Source organism: Odocoileus virginianus, chromosome 6 (assembly GCF_023699985.2).
Source record: "Odocoileus virginianus isolate 20LAN1187 ecotype Illinois chromosome 6, Ovbor_1.2, whole genome shotgun sequence".
NCBI lineage: Eukaryota > Metazoa > Chordata > Mammalia > Artiodactyla > Cervidae > Odocoileus > Odocoileus virginianus.
Window position 1 is genome coordinate 6,620,710 of NC_069679.1, and position 12,571 is coordinate 6,633,280.

General features: G+C 43.2%; 1 long non-coding RNA gene across 4 annotated transcripts in view; it reads right to left on the bottom strand.

Annotated features, from left to right (window-relative positions):
• LOC139035553 (uncharacterized) overlaps positions 1-12,571 on the bottom strand; it is a 33,196-nt gene continuing 20,625 nt past the window's right edge. Inside the window, exons 3-7 of one of the 4 annotated variants that reach the window (XR_011488141.1) lie at positions 8,504-8,636; positions 7,586-7,730; positions 6,942-7,251; positions 3,747-4,028; positions 1-2,551 (exon numbers count right to left, since the gene is read on the bottom strand). This is a non-coding gene — a long non-coding RNA (uncharacterized lncRNA). Of the gene's footprint in view, positions 2,552-3,741; positions 4,029-6,941; positions 7,731-8,503; positions 8,637-12,571 lie in introns of all 4 variants that reach the window. The other 3 variants (XR_011488143.1, XR_011488140.1, XR_011488142.1) reach the window with 3 other exon arrangements.

A 12,571-nucleotide genomic window follows, 5' to 3' on the forward strand; every position in this document is an offset into this window, starting at 1 on the left:
TTGATTAACTTGGTTATATTTATTAAATCATGCTCAATATTTAATAACTTTGAATATGGATTGAATATTTAATGAGATTGGTTGAGATCTATTTACACATAAACGTCAGAAGTGCCAATTGCTTTGAATTGAGAATTGAGTTTGTGACTCACAGAGGCTAGGGCTGGAGATCGCAAAATTCTACACTTCATGGGTTTCTTTAAATTATAGGTTATCATCATGAAACTGTTACACTATTACTTGTATTGATGCTCCACTAGTATAGAGTATTATACAGTCCCAAGAAATTTGGCGTTCAGATGCCAGATTTCCTTGCGTCCAGGCAAACACAGATTGGATCTCTTGTTCTCTTTCCTCCATGTTTACTAGGAAAAGAGTCCAAAATGATGCTGTAAAATGCATCTTGTCTTAAGCCCTTAGTCATCACACCGGCTCAAGATGATCTGGAAGCAATTTATGTGGCATACTTTGCCCAAGACCAATTTGTCCAAGAGAAAGAGCTCTGCTTTGTACACTGGAGACTAGCAAGGTGAATTTCTGAATCTCTTTTTACTGAACTAAGAGAATTGGATGCAAAACGAGCTTTCTGAGGTATCATGGAGATTCGGGAAAATCCTTGGAGGATTTCAGATTCTGAAAATCAATGAATGAATTTAGCGTATCCACATGTGCAGGTTTTACATTCCTGTGTGTGTGCTGAATAGCTTCAGTTGTGTCTGACTCTTTGTAACCCTGTGGACTGTAGCTTTCCAGGCTCCTCCGACCAGGGGGACTTCCCAGGCAAGAACACTGGAGTGGGTTGCCATTTCCTCCTCCAGGGGATCTTCCTGACCCAGGGATTGAACCCTTGTCTCTTATGTCTCATGCATTGGCAGGCAGGTTCTTTACTACTAGCGCTACCTGGGAAGCCCACAGATTTTATGTAAGTTACCATTATATTATTGATGCTCTCTAGATAAAAAGTCATTATAAAGTGTGGTTTATTAGGGGCCAAAGTTAAATCAAAGGAAATATCCCCTGTGTCACAGCAGTCTGCAGCCAGCAGGATAGAAACTCCTTAATAACTCATTTCACCCACACACCCTTGGCACTTTCTGATTTGCTTTGATTTGGGGTCCAAAGAAAATGTAAACAAATGCTGCCAAAAGAACAGTAGCAACAATAAAACCATATGATAGAGAGTAAACCTCTGACTCAAGTCAATGTTGCCATATTTCTTTTTTTTTTTTTCCCATTTATTTTTATTAGTTGGAGGCTAATTACTTTACATCATTACAGTAGTTTTTGTTATACATTGAAATGAATTAGCCATGGATTTACATGTATTCCCCATCCCAGTCCCCCCTCCCACCTCCCTCTCCACCCGATCCCTCTGGGTCTTCCCAGTGCACCAGGCCCGCCATATTTCTTCAATGCTACAGTATTTTAATTTTCTTTGCAATAGATGATAAAAAATAAACTATATCTCTAAACACTTCCCCTTCTCCCCATCTTCAATAATCTACCAACCCTTACATCTTACCGGATACCCATACCAGTTTACCTGCATGTCCTGAATTCAACACAGTGTTCTGGGCCCCCTGATTTTAATTTTTCTATGCTCAGAACCTGAATGCCTTTCCCAACTTCTCTCAAGCTTGGCAAATTCCAGTCTCATTCTTCAAAAGTCTGCTCATTGGCACGGCCTTCCTTGGCCCCCTCACCCTCCCGGTTCACCTACTTCAGCTGGCACTTTTCTTACTGTCGTCTGACAGTGGTGAGTTGGATAGTGAATTCAATGAAGTCATTTCAGTATCCCCAGTGTCATGCACAGTGCCTTGCCATGTTGGAAGGATGAATGGATGGGTGGATAGATGGTTGAACTTAGAAACAAAGGCACATAGGGTTTACTTGTGACGTTGTTTATCCTTCGGCTTGAGTTGAGCAGAGTGTTGGTATAGGAACCATCTGACTTTCCAGGAAGTTCATAATGCCATTCAGTCTTAGGTTGAAGTCAGAGCTCAAAGGAAATTAACCACTCCTTTACTTTACAGACAAAGTCCTCACCCTCTTATTTTCATTCAACACACATTTATGAAGTTCTCACTGTGTACCAGGTTCTCCACTCACAGCCTTGGGTCACAATCCAATTACTGAATCAACCCCAAGGGGGTTTCTAGGAGTGCACAGTGTCCAGGAGCGGCCTCTTTTCTCCAACACTATTGACAGTCTTTGTGCAGCAATCAAGAGACTTTGGAGGAAATAGAAGAATCTCCTCCTCAGGAAGGGGTTTGGGATTCCTGCCCAGTGACAGTTGGATTTGGCACATCCTTAGCTTTTTATAAGTGCCTCAAATTCTTTGTGGAAGTAGGTAAGGTATCGATTCAATTCTTCCACAGGAAACAAACTGCTGTCTCCGCTTCAGTTTCCTCTCCCATCACTCCCTGCTTTCCATCGGGTCCTCCGGCAACACTGACAGGCCTGTGGGCTCGGAGTCCAGTAGAACACAAGGTCTGCCAGGAAAAGGACTTCGTTTTGTCTGCTACCATATATCCAGCACCTAGAACGATATCTGAAACACAGTAGGCCGTTCATTCCATCAACATGAATGGGATGAGATGAATTCATGAACAAGATGTCATACCTTTATCTCTGTTAGTGATGTCTCCTCTGGAATGTCCTTCCATCTTTCTTTAGCCTAACCCTTGCTCATCCAGCAAGACAATTCAGGTATGGCCTCCCCTAGGAAGTTTTCCTTGAAGCACCTGAGCTGGATAGAACACCCTTCCTCTGGGTTACCTGGCACCATCTATATAGGCCTTTCATGTCACCAACCTCAGCACACTGCACTTATCTGTTGTGTGTCTGCTTTTCTACACTAGACTTTGAGATCGTGAAGACAGGAGCCATATGCTATTCATCTTCATACCCTCAGCTCCTTGGCAAAGTGTCCAGAACGTAGAAAGCACTCTATAAAGATTTGTCAGGTTGAACTAAACAACTTCAAGTGAATGCAGACTGGGTCATACCAAATGTGATTGCTGATTCATTTGGTCACTTGGCAAATATTGATTGAGGGCCTATGATGTGCCAAGCACTATCTGGTATTGGAGAGCCAGCACTGAGTCAAACAAACAAAAATAATGATGATGATAGTGCTTATCAATTAGACACGACCCAGATATTTCACCAGGCTAGTTAAGGGGTGTGTAGAGTCAATGCAAAGCCCGTGTTACACTTCAGCTTTAACCATATTATTTAAGTTAAGGCAGGAAATCCAGGTCCTAATAACTCCATGGTCTCTCCTCCCTGGGCTTCAGGGTTCCCACCCACATACTGAACACATTCTGTATTCTCTCATGAGACATTTTGATAAATGTTTATATGGGGTCCTCTGAAATTCCTTGCACATTTTAAAATCTCCACAATTTGCATAGAAATGCTTTGCAAATAACATTAAGTATTTCAAGGCTTAGAAAACACTTCACAATTGTGCAAAATGCATTTGTACTTAAAATCCCATGGTAAAGAAAAAATTAAAGTCCAATCAACTTTCAATTCAGTTGAAATTCAATTTGCCTTTATATGCCATTCATGGCTTTCTTTGATCAAACCCACTACCTATGTTACATTTAACAAACTTTTATTGAGTCCTTCTATTGTGTCAGGCACTGTAGAAGGCATTAAAGAAAACCAAGATTAATAAGACATGATCTTGACCTTTAGAGAGCTCTCAGTGTAGTGGGAAAGATTGAAACATACCTTACCTCCTATAACATGTGAGATGGAGATGTTCTGCACTCCGGGTACACACAGGGTGCTTCAGGAAGACAGAAGACAAACATCTGCTTCTTGTCTGGAGAGGTCCTGGGAAGGCATGATGGAAGCGGTGATGCCTAAGCCAAGCTGAAGTCCACGAGTAGAGTTTGACAAACAGCGAGGAAAATGGAATGGACAGGCTGGAGAGAGAAGTGACGAGAGCACGGCTACCGGAGACATAGGGTGCGGCCATGAAGGATGCTTGCCATAGACAGCTGGAGCAAATATAACTGCAGAGGAAAGGAGAGGAAAAGGTGGGGGAGATGAGCTGGGCTCTGATGCTGAACAATAACAAGTTAGAAGTTTATTCTGGAGATAATGGAGATGACTATTATTAAAGCTTAAATGTTTTAAACTTTTACGACACCTTTATGTATATATTATACATGTTATAGATGCATATATTACATATACACACATATGTATAGCTGAATCACTTCTAGAAATATTTATTTATGAATGTGGCTGTGTCGGGTCCTAGTCGGAGCATGTGGACTCTTCACTGTGGCACACGGGCTGCTTCTCTAGCCCCGGTGCCCTGGCTCTCCCAGCTGGGGCACACGGGCTTTGTTGCCCCACAGCATGTGGGATCTTAGTTCCCCAACCAGGGAATCAAACCCGCATCCCCTGTATATTGGAAGGCAGATTCTTAACCACCGGGGAAGTCCCTAAAACTGAATCACTTTGCTGTACACCTAAAATTAACACAATGTTGTAAATCAACTATACATCAATTTTTAAATTATTATACCATTTTGTTTAAAAAATGGATATAACATTCTGTCACAAAAAAATAAGTAAAGCCCAATACAATCTGCCTTTTATGGAAAATTTATTGTGTGTCAAGAGGTGCTATGCTAAGCAGGTGAAAACCATTGTCACATTTTCTCTTCACAACAACCCCGAGATTTAGGTATCATGATGCCCACTTTATAGGTGTGGCAATAAAGACTCTGAGTGGTTAAGACATCCAGTTAATCCATAACAGACCTGGAACTTCAATGCAAATGGATCTGACTTCAAACTCCATGATTTTAACCTATAAGCTGTGGCTTCAACTTGTGCAAATAATTAAAAAATTCAGGAATGAGGAGTTTACATAAAATCCTCTTTTTAGCCTTAGTATATATCAAAAACCATAAAATGTTCACACTCCTTAATCCAGCAATGAGATTTCTGGGAACAAATCTTAAAGAAATCAGAAATTCAGCCACATATGTATGCACAAAGATGATTATTGCAATGTTATTTATAATAGAGAAAAGCTGGAAGCAAACTAAGTGACCAGCATTAGGGAAAGTGTTTTTTAATAAAATGGAGTATTATATAACCAGATGGCATAGGATAGAAAATTGTGTGTATATAATCTGAACTGTGTAAAGAAAAAATGCACAGAAAAAAAAAAAATACAGACACACAAACACAGTGGAAAACACATGTCAAACGTAATCAAAGACTTCCCTGGCAGTCAAGTGGATATGAGTACTCCTACCAATGCAGGGGACACGTGTTTGATCCCTGGTCTGGGAGGAATCCAGATGCGGAGGAGCAGCTAAGAAGTACTGAAGCCCGAGTGCTCTGGGGCCTCTGCTCTGCAACAAGAGCAGCCCCCACAGTGAGAAGTGTGTGCACTGCAGCAAAGAGTATCCCCCAATCACCACAACCAGAGAACGCCCAAGCAACAAAGACCCAGCACAGCCCCCAAAATGTAACTAAGCTGTGGCCTCTATAAGGAAGTTAAGAACTCTTTTCCCCTACATTCCAGATTTTCTATTAATACATTTGAGCACCTCATCCTTGAAATCAAGAAAAAATTAAATTAAAAAAAACCCATCCTGTATCTTGATTGGAGTCACGTCGGCTGGGTCAGCCTGAGCAGCAGGTAAAATGAGAGCATTCATAGCCAAGTCCCCTCCCCGCCACTTGATGCCAGGACATGTAGATGTCAAAACATTGATTGAGTTGATATCTTGACTGTGACATGCAAGGGTTTGAATTCAAATCATTCCAGTCACTCTCATATTCAAAAAGGACCTCCCCAGTGGCCCAGTGGTTAAGAATCCATCTGCCAATGCAGGGAACGCAAGTTCAATCCCTGGTCCGGGAAGATCCCATATGCCAACGGGCAGCCAAGCCGGTTAGCTAAGCTAACCATAGCTACTGAGCCAAAGAGCCCGTGGTCAGCAACAAGAGAAGCCTGCAAGTCGGGAAGGCCTGCGTGCAGCAGCGACCACCCACAGCCACCAAACAAATAACAACCAAAAAAAAGGTTCAAAGAAAGCAGAATCATTCATCTTAAAATCAGAATATAAATTGTGATGTTCTTACAGCTTGTTGAAAACTTCTGTTAAACGTTATCATGTTTTGCTCTTTTGACTGACTCTGTTAATTCTTCAGGGGAGGGTCGGGGGGAAGAAGGAAAAAACAATCCAGAATGGGGCCCAACCCTGGGAAATAAACTGTTTAAACGATGAAACTTACTATAAGATTGGTGGGCCCTCTCAGAGGAATTAGAATTAAAGCTAATAACCCAATTTGGAATAATTTAAAGCTCTTTTTAGGGAAGTTTCTGACTCAATTGGGCTCATTATGCATGGATTTAATGTGTAACAATTTGTTCTTGAAAGCTAACATTATTGTTGGCAATAAAGATAGGAAGTGGAAATAAGTTTCCAATATGGAAAGCAGATTTATTTCTCGTTTCATATGGACTTGTTCCGGGTCTCTGCTTATGAATCACACCATGCTCCCCACAGTAAGATGCTGTCCATGCAAGTTGGTTATGATAAATGGCCTGTAATTGTGAATCTGATATTGCTTTTCAATATTGAATTTATCATTCTGTCCTCTTAACAGATATTAAATACTTTTAAGAATTTATCCATTTGCCTGATCCATCTGTGATTTCTCAATATGTAAAATTTATTAGTTTCCTAGTTTTTTTGAGATTTTAACGGCCGACAACATCATTAATAACGCTGAGTAATGGAACTGACCTCTTTTAAACCTCATTCCCTTCCACTAATCCAGAACATCCAAATTGAATCAAAATGTATTCGATGTAGAGACCCGAAAGGAGGATGGCCCTGGTAGGTGCCTGATTTGAAATGCGGCTCCAGCGGGCTGGTCGTCCTTTCACCTACCTCCAAGCTCCCCAGAGGCAGGCAAGCCCAGGCTGCCTGCACTTTCACTCTCTCCTCCTTCTTCTACCATTGGATGCTCCAACTCAGGCAGCCCTCTTCTCCTCAGCTGCCTCAGTTTCTTCAGCACGGGATGATTGATGACGATAATAATGCAGCTTGTCTGGCTCCCTCGTGGAGAGCGCTTTGTGAATTAATGGAAGCGTGCAGGCTGTGTACTTGAGGACGGCTCCGTGGTTGCCCTGGAACTCCCATCAAGCTTGGCTGCCCTTCACTGTGGGGATGGTGTGAAGGACGGCTGGAAGAAATTGGGCTGGGGGAAAGAGAAACCAGGCTGTGGGGAATACCAACAATAATGTGGGACTTACCCTGCCCCCTGGCTCTGTGCGTTGAAGGCCACCCTGCCCGTTGCCTCTAGAACAGCATGAAGCGAGTGCTGGGGCAGAATCGGGGCTGGGCCTTTGCTGGGTTTCGCAGCCTGCAAGACTGCACGTCGAGGTTCCTGTAGCATCTGCTGCGTTAAGCGGACATGTAGAGTCACAAAGGCCTACAGAACAGAGCTCCCGTGTTCGGGGAACATCCTGGCCACCAGTCTAGGGGGCCCCTCAGTCAGGGTCCAGGAAGCGGAGGGGGCCAGGGCTATGTACCCACACGGAAGGACAATGAGCCTCATGATGGGCTGGGGGACAGACAGTCCAGCAGTCCAGCTGCGTTTCCCGTCGCACTTAAGGGAGGCAGAAGGTCACCTTCTCAGTGTGACTCCAGATGAACAGCCCCACTGCTGCCTCCGACCTGTGGATAATTGAAAAATACCTACCGTTCCATCCCCAGAGGCCTAATTTCATATTCTTGAGGTGGCCCGATTGACTTTCGGTTCATTGCAAATCGGCTGCTTTGGAAGTTTTGTCTATTCAAGGATTATGGGCCAAGATCAAAGCTATCAGAAGAATCAGGGAGCTGTCACCAGGGTCACCGAGAGGTGACAAGTTTCCAAAGGGCCCCTGAGTCAGGAGAAAACACATTTTTTACTGTAAGCCAGAGGCCACCTGTTTCCAGACCTGGCCCCTGTGTCCATATCAAATACTCAATAAAATGTCCCAGTTGAAACCAGATTCCAAGGTTCCAAACACCCTTTTCTATTGTTTTTCTGCCCTACCAGGATGTGATTTACAAACTGTTATAAAAGAAGATATGTCTTCCTCAGATCCCAGGCATTTCACAACCTTCTGTAGATTCAGTTTTTACTGCCTGGGTCTTTTGCTATGCTTTTCATATCAGTGACTTAACTACCCCTCAAACCCACCTTCCCTCAACAGCAAAAGGTAATTTCAACCTGACAAATGTTTACTGAGTACCTATGAGTGCCTAGATGCTTAGCACTGGGCAAACTACTGTGGAGATGCAAGAAATATATATAAAATACAGCCTCTACCCTCAGGTAGAACTAGGAATGGCACTGTACTTAATAATCAATTACTAAACATTTACTGCATGCCTGGCACTGTGCTGGATGCTGCAAAGACACAGGAAAAAGAAGCATGCTTAGTCCTTCCCAAGGAGCTTACCTTATTAGCTCTTAGTCACTTCAGTCATATCTGACTCTCTACAACCTCATGGACCATGGCTGGCCAGGCTCCTCTGTCCATGGGATTCTCCAGGCAAGAATACTGGAGAGGGTTGCCATTTCCTTCTCCATACCTTATGAGAAAGAGATCTTAATATATACACCATGACTTTTTATAATGAAATGTTAAGTTGCATGGTTGAGACAATAAGTACATAAGAGTTGGGCAGGATCCATGTAGGCAAAATAATCAGAATAAACCTTATGAAGGAGGAGGCAGTGAAACAGGGCATGAGAAAAGAATGGGATGTGGACAGGCAGAGAGGTAGAGATAGATATTGTGTGTGTGTTTGTGAATTGCTGTCTTTATTATTCAGGCCTTCAAATATCTGCCCACCCTTCTACTTCCCTATACCTATCAGACAAAGGAGAAGGGCTACAAATATTTAGGGAACCCTAACCTTGTGCCAAGAGGCATTCTTCACTTAGCATTCATGACTGTATGCATCCTTCCCAACTACCCTCCCAAGAAGGCATCATGATCTCCTTTTATGGAAAAGGACCCCAGAACTCAAGGAGAAAATCATTTCCCGAAGACTACATCACCAGTGCTGCCCAGGCTGGGCTTCGAACCTTGGTCTTTCTTCAGTGCTCATAGTCTTTTACCATGGAGTCATATGGACTCTAGGAAGCAGAAAGCAGCAGTATTCCAACAAGGCTACGCTAGACCAGGATCCAGAAGAAAGAAGAGAAGGAAAGGAAGTGGCTTGGTGACTGCCTTTCTATGCATGACTTGGCAAGTGCCATGGAGTGCAGGCAAGGGCACCCAGGGGATCATTCACTTTTTGAGATGCCCACCCCTGCAGCGTCAGCATTTCCTAGAGTTAACACCCCAACTCTGGCTTCCCAACATGATGGCTGCTCTTCCTGGCAAAATGGAAATTCTCCTGAAGCTGTAAACCTCTCTCCTGCAGCAGCCCAGGTCCCCATCCAGGCTTCTTGTCCTTCATCCAGGGCCAGGAAAGCTTAGTTAAGGTTTGGTGTCCAGAGAAGGGCCCTCAACTCTGTCCTCTTCTAAGAGGAATGGGAGGGGAAAACCCTCACTGAACCAGAAAATACATATCTTCTCAGCACTTAAATGAGTCCTCTTTTAAGCTAAGATCAGTTTAATTAAATCTGTTAAAAAAAAAAAACAACAAAGAAAACCCCCTACTGTCCTTAATTAGGAGCAAGATGAGAGAGAAGACGCTCTGGTGTAGCTTATTTTAAAAGCACGATCCTGAAGTGGGACTAAAACAGAAAATAATTAAAATGAAGGTATCATTATTGTTTTTTAAAAGGTCTCAGCGGACAGAGGGGTCTGACTGGCAGACAAGACACATGAGAGGCATTTGCCCATTTTCAGAGTGATGGTTCTAAAGATGAATACCCATGAAACCCTGGGCTCTGGAACCTCTTTCCTACCTCCTACCTGTTTTCCCCAATCAGATGGGAGAACAGGAAAATACCAGTGGGTCAGGGTTTGCCAGACAAGGAACACTGCCCTTGGATATATTAACATCAATCACAATACCATGGTTAAGTCTCTTAAACTCCCTTGGCATGAAGGAAGTGGGGTTATCACATTATGACTGTCATCGTTGTTATGGCTGCTGTTATTAACATTTATCCAGCACCAACATTGCACTCAGCACAGCGCAGAGCACAGAGGAACAGGCAACTCCTGCTTTGAAAATAAACATCTAGGCTCTCCTATTGGATTAACGCTCCAGCAGGGCATAGGGGGGTTCCACCCCCTTCAGCAACAGGGAAGCACCCACCCCTCCACCCATCTGAGGTGCTTTCTTATTTCCCTGGAGCAACTTGGGGTCTTCTGGAATCTGCTGTGGGTTCTGAGGACATGTCTGGGTGGCTTGGCCCTCAACTGGCCTCTGTGGCCAAATCCTGGCTCAGAGAACAGGGCAGAGGGTGAAGCAGATGTGGGCAATCAGGACTCAGAGATGGAGCGAGAGCAGGCAAGGGGCACAGGGAAAGAGAGCAGAGAGCTTTCTCACAACCAACTGGTTCGTGTGAGTCAAATTAGATACTTCATTTCATGTCACCCAACCTACTGCTCCGGTCCCCTTGTCTCTCTTATCGCTTCATTCTGCAACCTTGCACTCTACAAAGCCTCGCAAACACTTTAAAAATCAAGAACCCACACCATAGTAAACTTTAGCCATGCAAGTCTCTGGAACACGGAAGCATTGACAAGTGTCCATGGACATCTAAGAAATATACAAATACTATATACACACACGTCAGTTCTTTGAGCAAAAGTTACACTTCCCACTGCCAAATGTTATTTTTTACAGCAGCTCTGAGAGATGAGTGAAGACATATATTTTAGCAGTGAGCCACTTTTTATAGAGTGAAAGGGGGAAAAAAAAAAGTCCCTAACACTTTCACTGCTTTTTAACCAACAGGATTTCTGAATGCAGATGAATGAATCACCTTTGCGATGATTGGCTGCCTGAGTTTCCTTGTCACACAGAGAGCAGGCTCAGTGGATGTGACTTGTATCCTCATGAGTCCAGGGAAAGATAAAAGACTGACATTGCTACCAGTGAATTATGAGATTTGTCTTTATCAGTGAAAATAAGGTCATAACGGAGCCTGGCCATTGCCTATTATATGTGTGTTCCATCTACTTTTCTGTATAATGTGATCTAGTATGCCAGGGTGAGCTAGAGTAGCCTGGTGTATAAATTAGCTATTTTAAAAAGCTGCATTAAGTCTTCAAGGCCACCAGGGTACGTTTTAATGCATTGATGCTACTCTTCAATAGATACCTGTCTCCTTTAATTCTGACCTGCATTTTGATGACAATCTGGTGAAAAAAGGTAGCTGGAAGGACTCTCCTAAGTATATTCGAAATTAGAGAGAGAGAGAGAAATGTTGAACCACAACCGGCTCCTCAACTAAAAACTACCCAGTTGTGGAACTGAATCCCTCATAGCAATTTCTAAACAGAGCAATTTATTAAATAATTAATTATTTTGGCACTCGATTCTAGAGCAGTTTCTCTGTGCAGGAAGACCTCTGAAGTTCCAGCTCTCCCACAGCTAACAAGAGGAGATATATTTTACATCATGGAAGTTCTTTAAGAGGAGGAAAATGACAAAGGAGATGATGGATATTTTCTGAAACACTCTTTTTGGAAACCGCTTGACAAACTTGTTTTAGAGTCTAAAATAAGCTAACTCTAAATCCAATAGGAAAATGATGTTTTAGGGGTGTAGGATTGAGAAGGAGAAAAGATTCCAAAAACTGTATTTCTTCCACATAGTCTTTGGCCTGTATTTCGCACCCTCAGTTTCCTTGTAGCTACTTCTGCCAAAGCAACTGCACCCATTCACTGCCACAACGCAGGAGATGAGATTCCCTCAATGAGTTTTTCTCTCCCACAACAGCAACAAAGGCTGGGCAGCCCAGCAGTGGGACTGGGGCTATGGGGGAGACAGAGGTAAAACAGACCCAGGCCTGTGTCCTCAAGCAACTCACAAATCATTCACTGAATAAGTAAGTATTGAACACGTACTCTGTGTGACTGCTCTTGGCTAGAGGTGCTTTGGGGGTGCCATCAACTTCAGGAGGAAAAACTACTGAGAGCTGAAACTTCCCTGGTAGTCCCGAAGTTGACTCAGCACTCCCAGTGCAGAGGCCTGGGTTCAATCCCTGGTCAGGGAACTACATCCCACATGCCACTAAGACCCGGTGCAGCCAAATAAATAGATATTTTTTTAAACTATCAGAAAAAACTATGGAGAGTCCTTTTTTTTTTTAATATACAAATAACCCATTCATTCATTCACTCATTCATTCAGTGCCTTTTTATTGAAAACCTAATACATGCCAGATGCTGTCCTACGCCCTGGGGAAGGGTGAACAAAGCCAAGCCCCTGTCCTTTGGGAGCTTACACCCAAGGGGAGAGACAGACAATAAAAAGCACACACATGATATACACAGATTTTACACATAGACATTTACATTGAGGTAAGTATAATATAGTGGATTCTGGATCCCCGC